The sequence below is a fragment of the Phalacrocorax carbo genome, chromosome 11, assembly GCF_963921805.1.
Source record: "Phalacrocorax carbo chromosome 11, bPhaCar2.1, whole genome shotgun sequence".
NCBI classification, from domain to species: domain Eukaryota; kingdom Metazoa; phylum Chordata; class Aves; order Suliformes; family Phalacrocoracidae; genus Phalacrocorax; species Phalacrocorax carbo.
In genome coordinates this window covers 3034960-3055755 of record NC_087523.1, presented here as the reverse complement: position 1 = coordinate 3055755, position 20796 = coordinate 3034960, and the positions used below count along the sequence as shown (strand labels likewise).

General features: G+C 43.0%; 1 long non-coding RNA gene across 4 annotated transcripts in view; it reads left to right on the top strand.

Moving 5' to 3' along the window:
* The window catches only part of LOC135315333 (uncharacterized), an 88909-nt gene that overhangs the window by 31925 nt on the left and 36188 nt on the right, over positions 1-20796 (top strand). For all 4 annotated transcript variants that reach the window (XR_010374774.1, XR_010374773.1, XR_010374771.1 and 1 more), the window contains 2 exons: positions 12304-12416; positions 19134-19209. This is a non-coding gene — a long non-coding RNA (uncharacterized LOC135315333). The remainder of the gene's footprint in view (positions 1-12303; positions 12417-19133; positions 19210-20796) is intronic.

Below are 20796 nucleotides of genomic sequence, written 5' to 3'. Positions count from 1 at the left end.
TTAGGCGAGACCTTGTGGTGTTAAGCCTTTGGAGAGGAATGGGTGGCTTAAACAAAACATCTTACTGCAGGCCCGTGCTATATTAGCACCACTGCGAGCTGCAGTAAGAAATGTGGTGGTTTTTTTACGTACGCTTTCTCCGCACCCCGGGGGGCGGCGGGGGGGGAATGGTCTGGAAGTCATTTCTTTGTGTGTCGTTGCGCTGTTTATGGCCGTGATTGCTACTGGTAATGTGGCACTTTTCTGCCAAATCCCACATAGCAAATGCTGTCACATGGATGCCAGATGGGCTGTTTGCCAGGGAGCCGGGGGAGGAGGGAAAGCCCTGCTCCACCCTGCAAACGCCGCCGAGAAAAAGCCTGCCAGGCAATTATTGGAAAAAATAGAGAATTGGTCAAAAATGGGAAAAAAACTGTATCTGAAATAATTGGGTGGAGGTTGAGTCGAGTTTACCCCTCAGAACCCAGGGCTCTTCAGCTATGCGGGGAAGGGAAGAGAAACGCGGCTGGGAGGGCTGAGCTCCGGAGGTTGGGGGGTAGCAGCGCACAGCAACAAGTGATTGGCTTTGCAGACGCAGATAGATGAGTAACTCGAGTATTTTCACATTTACAGGATTTGACTCTGTGATTTTATGATGCTGTAACAGTGTCAATGTTATGTTCATGGAGGGCATTTTTCAAAGGTACTCGGCATCAGCCCGGATGGCTGATTACCTCACCCATAACTTCGCTGTCCTGTAAAACTTCTCTATTAATAATAGGAATACAAATAAGTTTTCATGTATCTTTGGCAAAACAGGAATATCTGTTTAAGGAAAAGAAGAGTAAAACACGAGAGAGAGAATTTTAAATGAAAACTGCATATTTGAGTTGAAGACAGCATTAACTACTGACAACTGTAAAACTATTGGACTGAGAGAATATGAATTTTTTCATAAACAACAATATGACCTCAGAATTTTTCTGAAGTAAAGACTAAAGAACTGTAGCCAAATCATATATCTATTTTTAAAGCCTACAATAAAAATATTCGAACTACTATATGCCTGCATACCCAAATTATTCAAATACAGGAAGTATTAAGCTGGATTGAGCATTTTTATTCCAACTGTTCAGACCGGCTTCCAGAACGTAATTAGTAACTTTCTTTAAAGGTTTATTTTTAAAAGTGGCTGAATTTCTTTAGTGTTTCATTTTCCAGAAAACCAGAGTTGACTGGAAAAATGTACCGAGTCTAATGTTCGGTGGAAGAAACCGAGGCTGAAACGAAATCTGCCAAACGCGGCGTCGGAACGCGCTCAGCTGCTGTGCCGCGTGCCCGCCGGGGCTGGCCGTCGAGGTAAGGGGGGCTGGCAGCGGCATCAGCCCCCCGCCTCTGGCTCAGTATCGCGGGGAGAATCCCGCGCCCGTGGGGTGGGAGGACCGCTGGGGTCGTCGCTCCCTCGCCCACCCATGGCTCCCAGCCCGGATCAGGGCTGCCTATGAGGACAAGAGCTTTGCACCTGGATGAAGCTGGAGTAATGTTGTCGGGCGTTGTCCGTGTCGCCAAATGACCGCGGGACAAAATATCAGCGTTTACAGTTTCCCCTGTGGGCAGAAAAGGGGGGGTTTGTGTTCGGTCTTTGCTGAAGCTGCGGTGGAGGCGGTGAGGCAGCTGAAGACCAGAGGGGAAGCTCTGCTCGGTGACTCGCGGTTTTGCAGGCTGGTTTTCACGTCTTGTACCAGATTAATAGCACACCAACCCTGAGAGGGGGCTTTCAGAGTGAGGAGTCTCATCTGAGCGTCGAAGTAACATGATTGAAAATGATGGAAGAACAGCAATAACCGACGCTTTTGCATTTCCTTTTGCTCTCTGTTTTTGGAGAGGAACCTCCTATGCAAGTGTTCTCAGGTGATGTGTTGGTTTCTGTTGGAATAAATTGGTTTTCTCAGTTTGATCCCCAAGTCTTCTGATAAAAATAACATTTTTTTGTGCCTTATTAGTAGCCTCGTTGAGTCCAAACCCTGACAGATCTTTGCTGCGTGTGAGGGATCATCGTAGGTCAGTGGTGTACTGAGTACAGAGGCTCGCGTGCCCGTGCTGTAGGTGTCCTGCTGATAAACAGAGGGGTTTATTTCTGGTGTTCTCAGATTTCCACCTTCATTTTTGCACTCTTCCACCAAGATGCAGGGATGCTTAGGAAGAAGTTAATGCTGTCTAATTTTAGACACCCAATTTAGGTTGCTTCTGGCTGTAGCAAAGCACGAGCTCTGCTTGCTGCAAGTCCAGAAGCGTTCCTTCAACTGCAGAGTCAGCTTCTTGCTTAAGCCTAACTCTGGGTACACAACGCACGGTGAGGAGCACCGTTACGCGACGTCGCAGCCGAGGCTCTTCCCCTGCCACGGCTCCTGCTGGGCAGCTGGGCTCTAACCTGAGCACCTAAATCAGACCCCTTGTGGGGGCAGAACCAGTCGCTTCGGGGCAGATCTTTTTTTTGTAAGGGTTTCTGTGATAAATCCTCAGTATAAACAAGGTTTGAAATAGAAATAAACCGAAGTCCACGACGGCTTTTCTAAGTGGGCAAAGTTTCGCGCTGTCTTTGGGTGAACCACAGGCTTCACCAGATGCCAAGTCAGTTGGGAATAAGCTGTGTGATAACCTTCTGCCAGCTGGGTCATAGCTGGTCGGATGGAGGCTTCTGCAGGTGCTTTGCACCAGGGCTCCTTGCAACACTAGAGACAGCCAGAAGCCGAAGGTAGCCAACTCTTGTCAAATTAGGTGAGGTAGACACCCTTCCTGAGGTTATTTGTTGTATCATGGGAGGGTAATTGTAATGCTTAACACATGTCAAAAGGGAGGCTAACCTCTTTTGAGAGATTGTAATCTGAAAATGCACTTAGAGCAGTTACTGCCTTCCATTCTCTGCTGCAGAAGGATGGGCATTATCTGAAGGAGGGTGTTAAAAATGGTGACATTTCTTTATGGGGTTAGTTTAGGAACATGAACTGCAGCGAGATCTGGTTGGAAGGAGATACCTTTGCATTCAGGGATGTGGTCTGTACCAGAATCATCAGAAATTCAGGAGAGTCGTGGCTGCCTGGGCAGCCCTGAGAGGCTTTGGACAATTTGCTGTGGCCACCTGCGGTTATTAGTTTAGAAAATGTGTCACTATTTTACCCTGGCATCTGTTCAAAGTACTAATTCCGTGGATCAGTGTCTTTCAGATGAAGAAAGTGAAATCCTTTTTTGCCCCTGGTGTCTGAGTAAATTGATATCAAATACTCTAATGAAAAGGCAACTGTTGTCAGCAGAGGCAAGCAACAAGAAAATCTGGGACAGGAGGTAACTTCATGATGGATTCTACATCCTCAGGGACTTTCTGGGCTCTGAGGATTAATTTTCTATTACATCCACGTGTGGGGCTTTTCTTAAATACACTTCCACTAACAACTTAATACTTTTTTTTCAATTACAATATCATAAAACGCTACAACTTTTTGACATTCTGCCACTTAGAGGACAGTGCTTTCATCGTTGTGACGGTTCTTGCCACCTTTCACTTTTTCTTAAATGAAGGATCTTTTTGCTGCCCCACTGAAGCCGTGCTTTTGAAGAGAAGGGTTACCCCGCACAGGGAAACAGCCCCCTTGGGAACTGCACTTCTCTTTGTTAGCGAACTCTCCTTTCCATGATAGCTGGCGTGCCCTCCTGCAAATACCCCTTATGGACTTGAGAAACCTCCACCAGAAGTGCTTCTTCTCATTATTTTAGTTCAGTTGGTTCAGATTATTTTTTAACATTTATTTTATTAGTTTCATTTCTATATTATTTATTTTATTATATTTATTCCATGTATAGTAACTCTAAGAATGAATTCACAAAACTGCGCACATTTTTACCTGCCAGAATGTCCCACAGACTTGACAACGACAGGAGATAGAGCAAGAGTCTGCTGCAACAACCTTGTACTGCACATAAAAATGAATTGTACAGGGTACGACAGCATATGGGCCAATGCTTACAAGCAAGTTGGATTTGGATTTGGGTAACAATGGGTTACAGCCTATTGCAGGAGAGTGGTCAGTAGCTAAAATAGCTTGGAGTTCTCCATCCAGAAGTGTAGTGGGTTGGACAAGGGAAAATAGATAGCAGAAAACGCCTGAAAATTACCTGTGCACTTCTGGAAGATGGATCAGTGTTGCCAGTCACACAATATCACTTCTGGCAGAACAAGGCTTTAGAGGCTTCTTCGCCTGGGGACTTACTGAGCCGTTTTGACTTCGTTGGCACTGACGAGGAAGGGCTGCATGGAGTTTGCAAGTCAGCTCAGAATTCTTTTATTTGGGAAATACTAAGGGAGTGTCCGTCGTCCGTGTCCCGTCCCGTCCCCCCCAAATAGTAACTTGTTTGGGTTTTTTTTCTTAATGGTTTTATAGCAATCTGTATTTTTAAATCCGGAACAAGGTGAATTGAGAAGTTGGAGACAATGCCTGTAGAAGGGGCTGGGCAGATACGGAGGTGCCCGTGGGAGAGCTTGCTGTTCCTCTGGGCAGAGCAGAGGTTCCTTGTGCAGGCAAAGGGCAGGCTGGGATCAGGGTCTGCATCCCCCAGCTGGGATAAGGACAGGTCAATGGAACAGTTGGTATCTGCTGGAAAAATAAGGCTGCCCAGCTGCTTTCCCACACATTTTCTACCTTCTACAGGTAAAATTCTTTCTGTGGCAATGTTCATAAGAAATAGCATCATCGTGTGTCAGTGTTCAGAACATAAACTGATCTGAGTGAATCTCGGTTTTCTTCTGCACCTCCATTTTATAAAATAAAATTGGAAGAAAATTATGGTCACAAAACCTGATTTTTTGCCTCAGTTCTGGTCTCCAGTACAGAACTACCTGACAATTAATATTTGTGTATAGCTTTTGAAATATCTGACCTTTGTGGAGTTGACAGAGGTATAATATTAGTCTTTGTATGCTAGCCTGGCTTTTAAACTCCCTGCCTAGTGGATGTAAGTTCAGTGGATACAGATCTGAAACTTGATTTCCTCAGTATGGCTGCATTAGCATTCAGCTGTGGGTATGTAAGATAATAGTATTAAAAGCAACCTTCCATCCTGTTGTCATGGATGCAGCACAGCCCAATCCTGGTAGCAGTATACCACCAGTCTTTGTACAATCTCATTTTTATCTACAAATTTTAATTTAATTATAGCAGAAATTCTGTAGCGGTATATAATATATGATTTTATTTTCTGTTTTTAAACATTAAAATGTAAGAATTGAGCAGCTCGTGTTCTTTGTCCAGTGCTCATTTTTTTTTTTTTGCATTCCAAGTATCTGTCAGTATTAGTTATGAGACTGTGTGAAATAAGTAGCCATGAAAGATGCCTGCTTTTATGACAGAATGAGTGGTTTCATGAATTTTAAAGGAGCACATTTGTATTTTCTGTTCTTGAACTACATGGGCTACTCACAAATATGACAGAAGATAATTGTTTGAGGAATTATGATGCCTTTCAAGATTTTGCAGGATATTACTATTTTCATAATCTTTCATTTATCAGGTTATATGGCTTGATTTATTTATGTATGTAATTTGGAAATTAAAGTACTCCCCTTCTGTCAGCATAGGTACATGTTTTCTTCGTATAGCTCATACTCCTGCTAGCACAAATAATGAATGTGCTAATTTTTTTGTCAGTTACTAAAGAAACGTGTCAGAATCGGAGGGTAGTCAGGTATTATTCTGGGCCACGTGAGACAGTATGGAACGGTACGTATTGCTCCGCCACCGCCTTAGGATGGCGGGAGCGCGCGTTTCAATACGGGGCACTGGCTGTGCCACCAGGCAGTGCGTGCACTGCAGTTTGTTAAGATTTAAATGAATGCATTGTTAGCACCGACTTCGACAGGGATTCTGTGTGAGTGAGTAAAGGCTTCAAGCCTCTAATTGACTAAGAAAATCTTTTTAGTTGTGATTAGAGGGACAGATACTCAGCTGGTGAGAACTGATGGTGCTCCATTGAATCAATTTTCATACCCTGTCTGAAGTCAATGGAGCAGTGCTCATTTATAACCCGGTACCTGGCCCGTTATTATTAAAAAAAACGTTTCAAGTCTGATATTTGAGTGGTACGGTAACCTTTTATCGGGGAGCTGCTTGACTTGATTTAAAAAATTTCATCAAAATCAGTGATAAAATCCCTGGGCTAATAAATTCGGTGTCATGAGCTATTTTCATTCAGTTGGGAGTTTGAGTGTAGAAACCTACGACTCTGTCCTCTTTGGCTGAAAGCACGGTGGTCTCTCTGCCATACTTTCACATTTAGCCTACGGTTGTCTCTTTAAAGACTAAAATAAGGCATCTCTCTATCTGTATGAAGCATGTCTGTATCTATATGAAGCATCTCTGTATCTGTACGAAGCATCTTTTCAAGACTAAATGAAGCATCTCTATACCCTTTTCTGTTTTAGTCATGAAGTATTTGTATTTTTTCTCTTGGTAATTTTATCTCACTTTGCATCCTGTGATAACAGCATAGTGGGATTTTATTTTATGGAAAAAAAAAAATCCTGAACATCTTTATGTATTAAACTTGTTCATAACATCTGAATTTTGTTGCTGAAAATCCCCTCTCAAAATTCTGTGCACGCCCATAATTAAACTACTCTGAAGGTGCAGTCAGGAAAACCAGGCACCAACATTATGGAGTGAAAATTAAAGAGGCAAAACATCAGAGTGTCTACTGTATGTGCCTGCTGTTAGACACTCAAGCATGGAGAACAGGATACACCTCTATGGATGGATAGCTTTCCTTATTAAAAAAACACAGTAGGACGCACAGTAGGGGAACACACTAAAACAAGGCTTTGTAGTAATTTCCTTGAAAGAAATTTCCCAAGATAGCAACTTGAAAAGCTTTTATTCTTACGACTGGCTATATAGTGAGTTTTACTGTAGGTGGTATAAAAAAGACCATTAGGTTACAGCTGATCTGGTAGAGTTGGTCTAAAGCCTCTTCCCTTCCAGCCTTCCTTCTCAAGAAAAGGATTAAACTTCTCTTGCACCAAAAAGAGGGTTGAATACATTGACGTGACTTCCGGCATATTTAAGAGCTTTAAATACGTGCCCTTCAAATTTGAAATTATGTTAGAAAATAGGAAGCCCAGCTTCACCGCCTGAAACCCTTGATCACACGCTGCTTTGTGACACTGAACCGAGCCATGAGGTAAGGGTTCTGCCGCATACCTAAAGCTGAAACCGCTGCCACTTGTATTTTTGAGCCGATAGTTTATTCTGGGTCTCTGAACAGCGTCCCTTACTACCTGGGAGGAAGAGAAAGCATTTCTCAAACTCCTGAGGAAGCACCCTGCACAACCCTATCCCGCAGCAGCTCGGCGCGCTGCAGCGTACCAGCAGCTTTCTCGCTGGGCTTTGCCTGATTTGTGCTGTCTGTTCCACACGACTATTAGACCTCAAAGTAAAAAAGAAAAAAAAAAACAACCCGAAAATATCTGGAGAAATTCCCGGGCACATACACTGGAGGGCTGTCACGTGCGTTATGGTTACCTGATAACCCTTAAACCAGCGCGGCTGTGGACTCGGTGCCTGTTTACGTGTCAAGGGCCGGACTCGGAAATCCTGCAGCTTTTTCTCAGCTGCATCCTCCCCCGTTGTGGTGTCGTGGCCGCAGAAGTTCGGTACGAGGAGCTGGAGGCCGGCGGTGCAGCAGGTGCTGCCCAGGCTCTCCTCCCACCGGAGCCGGCCGGGACCAGGGCGCCGGCGCCTACGTGTGCGAGCCTCGGCGGAGGAGCCTTAACATCTTGTACCGATCTTGTGTCAGCCACTGTGAGCTGAGAACAGGGAACGAACATGTCTGATAATGTGTTTCACATTGAAATAATTAAAGAGAATTGTTGCTGGAGGGAAATGTACCTTTAAAAATTAACCCTGACATCTCTCTGACAATTTGGCTTATTACAAGGGATTCTTTTTTTTTTTTCCCCCTCTTTTTTTTTTTGGTTTTAACTAAACTTGATATGCATTTTTCAGCACCTTAGAAAATGTAGAGCCTTTGAAAACTTCCTTGTATGAGTACTCTATACTTACATGAGCAGTCCCATCTATTTTCCACTGAACTACTCGTAGGACTGATGTTTAAAGGATAGGGTCTGCAGTAAATGACATATTCTGCTATGCCCTGGAGCCTGCACTAGTTATTATTGTTTGAATCTATCTCTTGATTGCATATATTGCAGTCTTCTATCACACTGGGTGCCAGTTCTGAAATCTGAATGCTGGTCCTCAAGTAGCTATCGAGCAGCTGGCTTTTTTATTTCTTCCTATGGTGAAGCAAGTCCTCGGAAATCAAAAGTGTTAATTTCCATAAAGCATTAAAAGGTTAAACCTGTGTTTCTCGATGGAGTTAGAGTATTCGTGAACAAATTTAAATGTCTATAGCAGTGGTATGGTTTATTTTTAAAATTCTAGATGTGACAACAACAGTTATGGTGACTTTTTTGTGACCTTTGTGATCTATGGGAAGTTCTATACAACCAGGTATGGGTGTTCAGGAAGTTTGGCTTCATTATATTGTGGCTGTAAGAGTTATTTACCAGTTCAAGAACTGTGCAGCTTTTCATTGGGGTGAATTCCAGTATTTTCAGTTCTCCATCTGATCAAAGCTTGTTAGTCCAGGGATAGGAAATTTTGGGTTTCTCCAGATTGTTTCATCATTTTCTAACTAATTTTAACCCGCCTTTAGCATGTATAAAAAGGGCGTACGAGGTGGCGGAACGGGGTGCCTGATGCCTTTCATCTGTCTGATGTTGCTGGAACTGCCTCGGACCGTGTGTGTTTAAAGGCTCCCTTCCTCCTGTAGGGCTGCCAGTCCACGGGAAGAATTCGAGTGCGTTATTCCAGCCGCGATGGTTTGGAACTGTGCGGTTCCCTGGCCTGAGGAGTGGCTGTGGTGCTGCTAAGGCATTTCTCACTTTCAGTTCTGCAACTAAGAAAATAGGCATGAAAATTTTCCTTCAGATGCTTAAAAGCTTTGGTGGTTTGTGTTTGGGTTTTTTTTTTGCTTTGTTTTGTTTTTCGTTTGTTTGTTTTCTTTTGAAAGATGTCTGACCTCAAGGGAGGAAAACACAGTAAAATATACAGGAGCAAGTATATACTTTTAATCTGTATTCTGCAGTTCTCCGTTTGCAGGGTGGGTTCCTGGTTGACGGGATCTGCGTCCGTTGGTGCACCCAGTTTAGGGTAACGCTGGTTTATGCCGGTGGAGAATTTGATTGCAGGAGCCGAACCCTCCTTCCTCCCTTAGTCAAGGGGAAAAGATTCAGTCCCGTATTTCCCCTTCCACTGAACTTTTAACAATTTGGTGACCTTGGGCACAATCCTTCAGGATGCTGAGTACCCCCGTGGGTGCTTAAATCAGGAGAGCAGATGGCTCGTGGTACTTCTTAGAGCTGGGTGCTTCATTCGCTGAAATTTAAAACATAAAATACTTTAAGAACACTTCTCAAAAACATTTTTATTGGCTCTGGAAGGATTTCTATCCTTTTTGTAAAAAGAGCAACAGAAATATCTGTTAGGTACTGTGGCATTTGCTATAAACCTAGCTGTACGCAGCATTGCTGGTATGCTCTTTCTGGCTATTAAAGGCTCATTAAAAAAATTAAAGTCTCCACAATTTACAATATTTTCCATTGAAATAGCATGTTAACACATTTCTTTAATCAGTGTGTAACTGTCAAGGGAAAGAACAATTCATCTAGTATATGCATACATTAGAAAAAAAATTATCAGATTTAATTTTATTTGTTTTATATTCAAGGCTTTTTTGAAGGAATTCCTGCAGGGAAATGGTTAATCTATTTTTAACTAAAGCTTACTTTTGTAATCTATCCAGTGCTTAGAGTTCTGTCATTGATCTATGATTTATGTGATTTAAACCACCTCTTGGCTGTAACATTGGTTTCTATCCAAGATGCTGAGCTGAATACTAATTACGAGATCAAATTTATGCTGTTGGGCTAAGCAGCTGAAGGAGCTTTCCATGCAGGACTCCCTTAAACCATGCCACCATTGAGCATTAGTGAAATATTTGCCGGGGGGGGGGGAGGGGGAAAAATGCTGGAAAAGGGAAAAAATATTGCAGGAAAACTGAAGTGTCCTTTGAAAGCTTTATTTTTAGTTCTCTTGAATGACTGTACAGTGCTATATGCAGATATTCAGTGTGTATAAGCCTGTGAATATGCACATGGTTATGTTTTTACAGCAGAATCTCACTAATTCACCCTAACGATTGGGAAACCCACTGAGAAAAGCCAAATGGCATGAGTGAGCAAACAAATAAATAAGACTGAGGATATTTTATTCCAAGATGTATTTTATGCCTTTATTTTGACAAGTATCATGTTGTCAGAATGATTTATGGTATTTCATAGCATACCAGTAAATGCACTGTAGTATGGTTCCTTACAGTAAGAAAGTCGTAGTAACAATAGCTTTGCTTTACGTCTCCTTAAAGCATTTTTGCTGAGAAATAAGCCGAGACCTCCAATTTTAAAGAAAACATAGGTCTTAGGCTTTCCTTCGGTACGAATGAGTAACACTCTTCCATTCGCCTGCATCCCCTTTGCAGAGGAGGTCGGGGTGGCAGCAGTTTTCTTGGGTGTAGGTAGTGAAAACATGATCAAACAGCTCTGAATCCAAAATCCAGTTTGAATGAAAATGAAATTTTCTATAGGAATTTTGTTGATTATAATGAGTTGTGAGAGAAAAACGTGTTCCAGTGCATCCTTTGACTTTGACCTCGGTTGGTATAATGTTGAAGTGTTTCCTTTTGATGTTGCTGAAATGTTTTAATTTGTTCAGGTTTCTCGTTTGTTTGGGTTTTTTTTAAATTAGTTTTATACTGTAGTGCTCATGTTAACTGTATGCTTTGTCCCATACTTGGTTACATTCCGGTAATTTTAACGTTTTCAGACTATCACTGCATATTATTAAAATGTACCATTTCCCTAAAATGTTTTCAAAACTTCGATTTTGCAGGACTCTTTTAAGGTTCCATTTCCCTTGTGCGCTTGTGAAAATACTGGAATTTCTCACAGAATAGAAATTCCAGGTTGCGACTATTTCTCCTGCCTTTTTTACTTTGGAGTAGTGCGTCGTCCTGCCCTCAGGGGTCTGGAGATGCAATCTTGGCCAGCAGATTGATGTATAGGATTCCGGTGGCGTCATCAGACGTACCCAAGGAGAAGGATTCGGAGCCTCTTTGGTTTTCCCCGTGGCATCTGCGTTGCCATCGGTGAGAATCGTTGCCTGGAACCTCGTTCAGTGGCATGTGTGGGCTCACATGCCTTCCCCCTCGCAGAGGTTACCGCGTGGTGGCTGGAGTCAGCAGGCCATCCCGCTTGGTCCCTAGGAGGCCCTTTAGTGGGAATGAGTTTCCTTTTATCCTTATTCTTGCTTACTTTAAAAACAAAACCCAAAACAAATAAAAAAACCCAACCAGAAACAGAAATAAAGAAAGAAAACCTTGAAAAAGTTTCTTCCAAGGGCATTTTTAGATGGACGCTCGCTGTTTGTGTATCTATTGCTTGCTGTCTTCCTCATTGCTTATTTCTGTCATTTTCTAGCGTGGAGAAACTCATATTTCAGTTAGATTTTTTTTTTTTGCATTTTAAAAATTATATTTATTTCTATTCCACTCGATGTCATATTTGCTTTTTAATGTGCGTCGTTGTTATCGATTTACAATGCAAATAGTACACATTGCTCACATTTGGGTAAAAGTTTTTGAATATACGCATGTAGAGGTAACACTGGAGTGGGATGTGCTCGGGAACACTTTTATTACGAGGAGCCACAGTTCACAATCCCATCTGTGTATGCCGTTCTCCTGTGACGCCGTCCTTGCCTGCCTCACCTATAGGTGCAGCAGGTTGCGTATCTAAATGCTGCCAGTGGTAAACACAATGAATTGCCTTATGGTCTTATGCCGGCAAAATGGAGGCTGTTAAAAAAATCAGGATGAGCCCAGGGACGCTGATGAAACTACACACTGTGGCTGTAATTGCAATGAGGTCACTTTGCCAGCTGACTGTAACCGCTGGACGTGAGACACATTCCCTTGCTGCTTATGCAGGGAAATAATTTGCACCATCAGTGACGTTGTTGATCTTGAATAAGGGTAGGTACAACAACAAAAGTGAAGATGGGTCTTGAGTTAATTGCTGTCGTGGTCTGAGGGACTTCAAAGGAATTATTTTACCGGAAGCCTTATTAAAGGGATTGGATGTTTTGCTGTGCTGAACAGGTGGCTGAAGTGCTCCAACGGGAAGCGTTTGAAGATGGCAACCACCTCCGGGACTCTCTGTACCCATGAAGCTGCCAGGGCGGCGGGGAGCTCCAGCTCCAGGGACGCCTAAGGTGGGCCATGGGGTGGCCGTGCGCCAGGGACGTTTGTGGGAGCTGCAGACCCCAAGCCACCCCAGCGGGATCCATATCCCGAGCAGGTCCTTCCCCGTTCTGTTGTTTCCTTGAAGCGTGGGCTCGCGGGCCTGGTGCTGCGGATGCTGCACAGGGCTTGTGTGGCCTCGGGGTGGCCGCGCTGCTTGGCCGGGGCTCTGGGTGTGGCGGGAGCCTTTCCTCCCCGCGCCAGGGCTTGCTCTGACTTGCACCATGCCTCTTCCACAGCTTCTAGAGAGCAAAAAGTCATTGAGGAAAAGTGCTATGTAAAAGCTAATAAAGTAATGTTCTAGAGGAAACATGTACAATATTTTGAATACACACATATATATACGCTAAATATTTGTTCTGCTTTTCATTTTCTTTATTTGCAGTAGAACTGTTAAATTAACAATCGTGGTTTTGACAGTAATGTGGGGGGATTTCCACTGAAAGTACAAAAACTAAAATAACGTTGATCTAACAAGGGCAGGTGCTTACACATACATATTTAAAATGTGATTGATGCATGTGAGATAAGTGGATATTTTGTCTACCTTCATATATGTAAGTATATAAATAGTACACAAGGTAAGTTATGGGAGGGGAGAGCATTTTGGAAAACTGCTGTGGATTGCAGTTAATTGGTGCTGCCTGTTGTCTGAATGCCCAGAGGTGGTTGGGTACCCTCAGGAGAGCCCCGTTAAGGGGAATATGGCTGCGGCCCTTTTGGGGATTCTTGCTCAGCTTGGTAGCTACACGACACGCACACACGCCGGGACGTGTTTGCTGGTTGCAGTCAGGAAGTCTTGTGCTGACATCAAATGTCCCGTGGCTCCATCACCCCTCTAAAATGTTACCCTGTTCCTCTCAGAAGCCCCATGTACCTGAGCTCTAACGTGTCTGCTGAGACCTTTGCTGCTCTTCCCACCAAACACCAGCTCGTGGGCACAAAGCTATCCAGTCTGTGGTGACAGTTAAAGCTTTGTTGAGCTGCCACATTACCCTGTTAAAATACTGTAATTTTCTCTAGCTCACTTCAGGAAAAGCGTATCTTTGATTACGTAGGGGTGCTTACTAATCCCGCAGATGTAAAACTGTTTGAAGAGTAAAAGATTTGAAGTCAACTCAGGCTGCTGAACAGCCGAAAAGAGAAAGAACCACCATACAAATCAATTGTTTGCCCTTGGGAGTGCAGTTATCGCCAACAACAAAAAAATTGCTTCTCCTTAAGTTTAAATCCCAGCAAACAGAAACAACAGAGGAATCTAAGCTACAAGAAACAAGGCAAGATTTGGGATGCCCTTCTTATGGAAGTACCGGCACCAGAAGACCTAATGTGTCCCTAAAGCACTGCTTGGTTTTCACGGAAAATGGATACAAGTTAGGACATAATTTATACATAGCATAAGAGCTCTGTAATTTCTGCACACCAGTGAAAAATTAATAAAACCTAGGGCTAGCTATTTGATAAAACTGAGCAGACAAAGTGTGTGTAACTAGCCGTAGAGTGGCTGACATGATGAACGATGATGGTTCCAAACTCATCTGAAGTTCTTTAGACATAATAGCAGCATCAAGTAATTTCTATAGGGTACTTAAATGTGCCTGAAACAGAACAGCGTATTGAAGGTTGCATATGATGCTACGAATGACAAGTATTTACGATTGGAAGGTCTCTGTGTTGGGTTTATCAGTTTTTGTATACCTTTTCTTGCTTCTTTAATCTTTTGACTTAAAGACCTGTCCTGAGATTTTTTTTTTTTTAAAAAAAGCCTGATTCCTATAATTCTGCTACAGAGATGGTAAATACCATTTTGCCTCAAGAAAATCAGCAGTGCCTGATACTGCACAGGTGTTTTTCTTCTGGAGTAGTGAGCGTCCTCCTCGGGGAACAGCTGGTGAGAGAGGTGCCTGAGTGGCAGGCAGGAGGGTGGGCTACAGCTCAGCTCAGCTCAGCTGTTTCCTATGAATGGGAAAGCAAAATCCTACCATGTAGTGGCAGTTGCGTCTAGTGAGTTTTATGTTATTGCAATTGCAGATGTAGATGAGGAAGTTTCAAAAGAAGTGGGTTTTTTTAATTTATGGTCACAGCACTTGTGGCTAAATGTGGCAGCTGAAGAAAAATATGGGTATAAGCACACTGAGTTGTCAGCGTACTAGAAATCTGTGTAATCACAAGGGGGCTGAAGTGGAGTTTTAGAAATAAAAGGCCCGTTCTGCAGAACTTCTGCCTTCCAGTTGTCTTTGTATCTCTGGAGTGTTGTAGAATTGTTCAGAAGAGAGCGAGAGATTTTGATTAAAGGTTTTTCTAAAAGTGTGATAAGAACAATCTGCATTTGTCTCAGGTTTGGAAGAGGAGAAACTTTTGTGCAATACACAGATTGATTTGCAAGGCCTTAAGGTTTTCAGCTTTGCTAACATACTGCAGCAATCTGTTCTTTGAACGTGTTGATCCTCCTAGGTCTATAAGGGCCTTTGAGACAGAGTTAATTTTTTCAGCATTGACTATAGAGGCTTGTGATTTTAGATCTGAATGTCCCTTTTTCAACCCTGCTACCAGTGACCCACTGCATAGTAAGTGTCTCACATTATAAAGTGGTTATTCACAGAGAGCTTTGACCAACGCTATCTGGAGGGTGGGAGATGCTTTCCTGGCAATGGGATGCGAACATTGTGGGGCAGATCTTCAGCCAGGATAAAAATCCTGCTTGGTTGCTGCAGCTCAATGGGTGTCTGTTAATTCATGTGGAAAGTTTGAGACCCCAGCAAGATCACAAAGTTCAGTGTCCTCCACTGAGTGCAATACTTTGCAGTCAGGATTGGAATGTCTTGCTTCCTAGAATTGCCTTGAATTTCGATTGTTCTATAATTCCTTTAAATTGTTTCATACTAAAACCTATGATATTCTCCATGAAATCTTTGAGAAGCCTGTGAGTTCTTCCGTTCCTTTTTATTAGGTTATTGCATTTCCATATGAGTAGGAATATCGAGCCCTGGGAGCTCACCTGGATCCCCTGCTCATAGGCTGTGTTCATCATGTGCAGAGGTTAAACTCTGCCGATGCTAGAATGGCCGTTATTACCGTAGTGACTATTCAGGACTTTATTTGCATATTCCTGAAGAGCCTCAATCTTTTATTTTTAATTTAGTTACATCAAGATTTTGAGGAAAGTCTTCTAGCTGAAGGAGTGCCCTCTGACAGCCGGGGGGCTGCTCTGCCTGCCAAGGATGTGCTCTGGGCACTTTTCTCTTGCGTTTTGGTGGTGGATTGTAAGGTGGAATTGCCTTGTGCTGGAACGAATCCCCTGAGCAGAGGATTTGCAGGGCTCCTTTGCATCGGTGCCGTGCAGCCAAGCACTCTTCAGGCAGTGCAGCTTTCCTCTGCTCCTTTTGAGAGCAAGCAAGGCATTGGGAAAGATGAATCATCTGCACTTTGCGTTCAGCCTGGCACAAAATCCTTCATCCTGTTCTACAGGAGTATTTTTCTCCTCGTTGGGGCATCAGACTGCAATTAATACTGTAGTTGTCGTACACCTCTCAAGGCAAAGGTAATTTGGCTTGAATTAAAAAAACAAAACCAAGAAAGTAAGATGCTATTAAGAAGAGCATTGACCTGGCAACAGCAGCGACCAGCAGCATCACTTTGCACTTAGGTACGTAGGAATTGGGTAGATGTGTATTAAGCTTTGCTTTGCACCAAAATGCCTGTTTTCAGCCAGCGAACAAGCCCTTTGTCCATCAGTCAAACATGTCAGCTGAGGATCTCCCTCTTCCTTTATAATCCTTGGTCCCGATCCCATCAATGCTGGAGGCAAAACCGCTGATGGCGCCGGTGATGGCAGGCGTGGAGCGCAGTCCCACGAGGCTCCCTGGCTCCTGTCTCATTAACACCTGGATTACTTCACCCTTTAATCCAGTCATTGGTACCCGAGCACAGATGTGTTTCACAGCTTTGCCATGTTTGATTGATTCTGTTATTTGTATATGCAGCTGTACCACTGTCTTTTTTTTAATTTTTTTTTTTTACTTCTTAATATATTGCACAGATGCATACAAACGTATCTCAGAGACCGTCCCCTCTTCCCAGACAACTTCCCATCGTGCCTTCTCCTGGGCGGTCATGCAAAGTTATCTTTACTCGTGTGGATTTTATCAACTTGAAATCTAAACAATTAGAAAAGAAAAGAAGCAGTTTCAGGCAGCAAGGTGGCCTTTGAATGCCTCAGTCAAGTTTTGCATTTATGCACTGAATTCTTCATTTCTTTTTTACATGGTTTTCTTCCACTTGTTATTTTATGTGGGTCCATATAAAAGAGGAAATGGACTGTTGAGGAGGAAACGTGGAAGCTGTTGGAACGTAAAATGCTGCCAAATGCAGAAAGCAAGCAAATGGGCAGAGGTTTAATACTTCCCTGCGCATCCCTTCCAATCGCTTTTGTCAATTATGACTTTCCTTATTAAAGCAACTGTAGATCCAGAAAACTACAGGAAAGCTTAACTTTAGAAGTTTGACTATTCAGTGTGAGTGAACTTTGCCCTTGAAAAGGTCTGTCACCTTTTATGCAAAGATTTGACTTAAAATCGATATCTATATGGAGTTCGGTGTTGAAAAGTTGTTGGGAGCATGTCACGGTCATGAGCAGTGTGCGTTACAAATAGTTATAAGTTTATTGATAAGAAGATTTGTGGTGGTTGTTCATAAACAATCTATTGCTGTATTGGACCTCAGGAAAGCCAATTAAAAAAAAGGCGTCCATTTTTCCCAGTGTTCAACAATATCTTTCATCTGTGGTGGCAGGACGTTGCTCAGCGGTGACCGGATCCTCCCCGCGCAGCTGCGGGCTGTGTGCTGTGATGAAAATCACCCCTAGCAGACAGCCAGCACCTGTCGCTGGGAGGGGAACCTGCTCTCTGCTACTCACAGGTGAAAGGTGAAAACCAGTCCCTAGTGTGCTGCTGCCTTGCCCCAGGGGCGTCTCCCCCGCTCCCCGTCATCCTGGCGAGTGGCATGGGACATCTGGTGAGGCCATCTCCTCTGCCGGCACTGCCTGTCTCTCACCATCAAGTCTGTGCTCGGGGTTCGATCAAGAACCTGAAAGCCGAGTTCTGTTCCTAGCAGTAAGCCCCTCAAATATAAACCCCTGTACTTATTCGAGAGCCATTTGTGCCATTAAAAGGATACCTAAAGCCAACAGTTTTTGCTGTAGGCACGTAATTACCGTTTCCCAAACATGACCCCAGAGCATGTGTTCTGCATGGCAATGCTCTCTAGGCCTTCCTCCTTTTCACAAGCAAGAAGCCTTAGCTCCAAGCCAACGTCACCCCTGCTGCCCCTCCTAGTTTACCTTGCACGATGTATTTTCTCGTTCGTGCTATTTTGACCTTCTCCAGCAGAAGGTGTGGTAGCCTTGTAGTGGAGCGCTGCGGAAGTAGCCTTGGGTCCTCCTTTCTCAACCGATGGGTGCCCTGCTTGAGATGCTCCCTTTTCTGTCAGCCTAAAAATAAGAATTACATTGCTCTGTTGCAGTCACATCTCTCGGTCAGTGAATAGAGCGTCTTGAAACCAGCAGGCTATACTGTATATTCAAGCTTCCTCGATTCCATTAACATTTTGTTAATGAAATAGTGCTTTGTCAAAGAGTCTTGAAAACTTAAAAGGGTATTTAAGCTTCTTCCATGAGTCAATACCATGTAATGTCAACATTACCACGAAGGGATAATTCAGAGATGTCACACAAAGCGTGTGTTATGCCTTTTGCAGTCTAGCAAAACAGCTCAGCATTTACGTTGTTTAATCCATCTTCAAAAATCTTTTGTTCTGAAAAAGTTTGAGATCAATCTTGCCAGTATTTACTGACACCAAGCTGAAGTAAGTTGCTGTGTTCCTATTGACTTCATCTGAGTTGTAACGATTTACCCCGCCTCAAATTAAGCCCAAATTAGGCATATGAAGAACTTGACATCAAACTTTTCAGGAGCAGAGCGCTGAATGGCACACATCCTGCAAATGGAAACCCCGGTCAGAGTAGGGCAGAGTAAATAGTTTGTATGATACAATTTGAAGAGACTTAAAGAAAAGCAACGTTATCTAAAATTTTGCATTCCTCTGGTTAGGAGTAAGTAGGAAATACAGAAATAGAGAGCTGAGATCTGAGCTCTGGCAATGAAGTGGGGGACGTGGGGGCTAATTTCCAAAACGTATGTGCCGTGGTGTCCCAGGTTTATGTCACCACCACAGCGAGTCTGGTCAAGGTGTATGAAATCCCTCCTTCCATTCCTCCTTCCTTCTTTTTTTTTAGTAATTCTAAAATACTAAAAAAAGGAATTCACCTACCATGTAAGGAATTTGTTTCATCCTACTGGACATTGCAGTAATGCTGTTTGTTCTACCTTTGTAAATTTTAAGTCTTTTCCATGGAAGTTCTATATAATTGATATAGTTGAATGTAATGAAAGGTAGCCTCAGCTTGCTTTGAAGAAAATAGACTGCCTTAGTTCATACTTGGCTGAATCCAAAGCGCTTTCCCGTGATTATTTCTTAGCTGCATTAAATCTATTTCAGTTTCAGACTTCCCAGATATATGGGGTCAATTCTGCAGCACGTAAAGTGAAGTAAAGCTCTTTAAAAATAATTTACATATTTTGGTGGCAAAGGTTTATGTTTCACTCACATTCAGGATTTTACTTTTGAACCAGGCATAGCGGAGACTGGCAGCATTACAGACCTGCTGGAGGAGCTCAGCGGGAGAAGAGCCAGCACCGCACCGACGATGTGAGTGGGGGAAAATGGCCCTAATGTTCTATTACTGCTGGTGGGTCGGGCACGCCGAGGTAATTTGCAGGTTCCTTCTGAGTAAGGGATACTTTCTGGCTTGATTGCACACAGCAGGAAGAAAAATAGTATGAGGTTCTTCATTTGTACTTTTATGCTGTTTTACAACCTGGGAAACATATAGAGCATAGACCAATTGCTCTTTTTGTGAAGACCTATGGAGGGCTTGCAGCCTCGTTGCTCCAGGTGAGGTCACTGCAAGAACAACAAAAGTGAGAATAAAATATGAAAAAAAAGGAAACACGTTGCAAATACAGGCTTTGAAACCTTCTGAAAGCAGGTTGTGCAGCATAGTGTGTGTTCGAGCAGCCTGATGGTATCAAAGGGTCTCAAAATGGTTACCTCTTCTTGAGAGATGCCTTGTAGCAAAGTAAGCTATACGTGAGTATATGTAGTACATGCATAATTTTACAATTAAATGAAATTCTGGAATTATGTCCCAGATCTCAGGTGCTTTAAAGGGAAAATACACTCGCTAAGTGGGAATATACACTCTCTAAGTAGGAAAATTTGATAAAACCCACAAATGTTACGTAAGAAGCGGTATCAGACATAAAGTTTATGATCCATCTTGGCCTGCTGTTATAAAATGAACCTGGAGTATGCACGCTGAATGTGAAATGCCACAGTCAGCACTGCAGCAAAATGAAGCATGTGGCAATGGAGGCAATGTTTAAATTGAGTTTAAAAGAAAGACAAGCCCAATTATTTCTAATAATAAAACCTCAAGATACGGAGAGTAATGTAACTGTATATGTGAAGTGCCATTCAGACAAAGACTGTCCCACAGGCTTTGCAGATTTTAATGAGACAACTACAATATATATCAGAGGAGTCTGAGAAAGGAGGATAGAGGCTGAAGCGTAGGATGCCGTGTCTTTTAACTTACTATTTAAAAAAAAAAAAAAAAAAAAAGAAAAAATAAGTCCTGGAATACATTAGATACTGAAGAAGTATTACAGATGGAAGAAACCGTATACAGAATGGGTTTGTATCTGCAGTAGTGGATGTTTGACGGAAGAGGGAGGTGGCCAGTGCCAGATGTACAATGGCAGTGGGAGCAGGGACAGACGCTGCTAACGCGGGACAGTGGGATTGAATCCCATGGAGGTAACTGCCCTCTCTCAGTAGCCAAAATGAGACTTCCTTGCAGGTGCGGAGCTATCTACACCTTATCAAAAGGCAGGTGTTACAAAGATTTAATCAGAATTGTTTTAAAAAGAAGTACCTGATACAAAGCCTCCACAGATAACCTACAAGATTATTATACTCCTGCTTCACTTAAAAATCCTCTTCTGATTTCCTTAACATCATCAGTGACATTAAACACCTCTCGATCCGCTTGTGCGTGAACCTTGCACCTCTCCTTGTCTCAGTCCTCCATGTGTAAAATGAGGAGAACAATGCTTTCTTCCATATTTTCCTATGTTTCGTAAATGATAAATTCTGGGGAAAGCAGCTATATATTACTCTGTGTCTAGGCAGTGCCCATCCTAGCAGAGCCCTCGCGTTATCCAGGGCCTTCCA